Source organism: Penaeus japonicus, unplaced genomic scaffold (assembly GCF_977035675.1).
Source record: "Penaeus japonicus unplaced genomic scaffold, GWHDUDI00000001_assembly GWHDUDI00000039, whole genome shotgun sequence".
NCBI classification, from domain to species: domain Eukaryota; kingdom Metazoa; phylum Arthropoda; class Malacostraca; order Decapoda; family Penaeidae; genus Penaeus; species Penaeus japonicus.
In genome coordinates, this window is record NW_028234441.1 from 7,866,413 (window position 1) to 7,868,912 (window position 2,500).

A 2,500-nucleotide genomic window follows, 5' to 3' on the forward strand; every position below is an offset into this window, starting at 1 on the left:
CCCACCCCACCCCACCAGTGACGCCCACAAAAGAAATCCCGTTCTTCAATTTGTTATCGTGTAAATGATATTATCGGCTCTAAACCCTGGTCGTTTGATGATGCCGACCCAATCACAGCGGAGCCCTTCATGTGGAGGTGCGCCGCGCCTGCGAAAGATAGCCGGGCTTTTAATAAACTGACGGACCTTTTCCAGCCGTGTACATTCTGCTACTGCGGGATGGGAGTTTGGGCGGGCTGGTGCCGACCCCGGAAGCAGAGGAATTGGTATGGAGACGGGACGAAGAAGACGCGGAGAGAGGGGGTGAGGGAATGGGTAAAGGAGTGAATGTAAGAGAGAGAGAGAGAGAGAGAGAGAGAGAGAGAGAGAGAGAGAGAGAGAGAAAAAAGAAGATAAAGAGAATATATATATATATATATATATATATATATATATATATATATATATATATATATATATATATATATACATATATATATATATATATATAGATAGATAGATAGATAGATAGATAGATAGATACAAACACACACATACACACACACACACATATATATATGTGTATATATATATATATATATATATATATATATATATATATGTATGTATATATATATATATATATATATATATATATATATATATATATATATATATATATATATATGTATAACATATATATACATATATATATATATATATATATATATATATATATATATATATATATATACACACATACATATATAACACATATATATATATATATATATATATATATATATATATTCATATATATATTATATATATAATATATATATATATATATATATATATATATATATATATATATATATATTATACACACACACACATACATATACACATATAACATATACGTGTGTATATATATATATACATATATATATATATATACATATATATATATATATATATATATATATATATATTGCGAGAGAGAGATTTGCATCCCAAACTCGTTCCCTTTGCAATTTTATTAGCATTAATCCAGACTTTTGAAAGCAAATTTTGAGCAATATACATTATAATTAATACCGGTCTTTTTTAGGTCCTAACATAAAGTAAATGAATTCGTCAAATAAAAGAAAACTAAATATTGGGAGTAAGTCACGTAGCCGCTGAAAATCCAATCGCGCAACCCAACTTTGGGAAACTCTGAGCTGCGGGGAGAACGAGAGACAGAGGAAGGCGGGAGGGACAAAGAGGGAAACCACACACACACACACACACACACACACACACACACACACTCACACTCACATTCACTCACACAACACACACAAACACAAACATGGTCATACAAGAGTAGCATCCTAATCTTGCTAAATTGAGTCTCAACATCCAAATAAGTTAAGGTAATCTTGACATTTATACAAACGGGAAATAAGTTGAGATAAAATGAGAGGCTGTACTTGAAGCAGAGCGCACAAATGAAAACAAAGGTCCACCAAGCTTTCAGCAGAATTTATACTGGGACAAACTAGAATTAGCAGATTGAAAAAAAAAAAAAAAAAAAAAACGTGAATGATATTAAGAAGGCAGGTGTGTGTATACTTCGTGTAACATGAAACAAAATACATGAGGCATTGTTCATAGGTACCAGTATGCAATTAAGAAGCGACCATTCTCACGCAGAAATAAACGTAGTAATTATTCCGGTTGAGGAAATAGTAAACATGAAAAGAGGGAGAGCATCGGGAGAGGACGACAGCGATACAGTCTTTATGAGATGTAAAGATAATTGCGGTAGTAAAATGTTTCAAAACAATACAGATGGGGATACAAAAGACCTGCTGCCAGTTATAGATTGCTCACATAAGTTATCCCAGATCGCATTTCATACATATCAGACTCTAATCATCCCAGGGAACAGACAAGCTTTCGCAGTGGGTTCTCAACAACAAAGCACATCCACACACTAAACCAAATTAGAGAGAAAACAATGAGTATAGGAAGCCTTTGTGCATGCTATTCGCAGATCATAAATGTGTAAACAAGGTTGTTTTGGTAGATATATATATAAGGATGGAACAATGGCAATCAGTCCCCACATAAAATCCCAGTTCAGAGAGGGTTAGGCATAGCGATACAATATAAGGCAAACTTGAGATCTGCAGACACTAAATATTATTTTTAGTGGGTCAAAAAGTAGCTATATGCGGGTCTGAAACAATCAGTAAGGCACGGGGAGGAATACAAAAGATGATGATAATCAACCCAAGGGAAAACACATTATAGGATAAGAAACTTACAAAAGTGGAAGTATTTAAGTCATTCAAAATAGTGGACTTGTCATATATGTAGGGGACAGAACGACAGGTGGTCAGAAGAGATAACATATTGGAGTATAACTAATATAAGATTCCCATGGGCTATACCAATATCAACATGGCACGGTGAAATAATGAATTTCGGGGACCAGAATTGGAAACCGCGGGCGCAAACCTGAAATGACTGG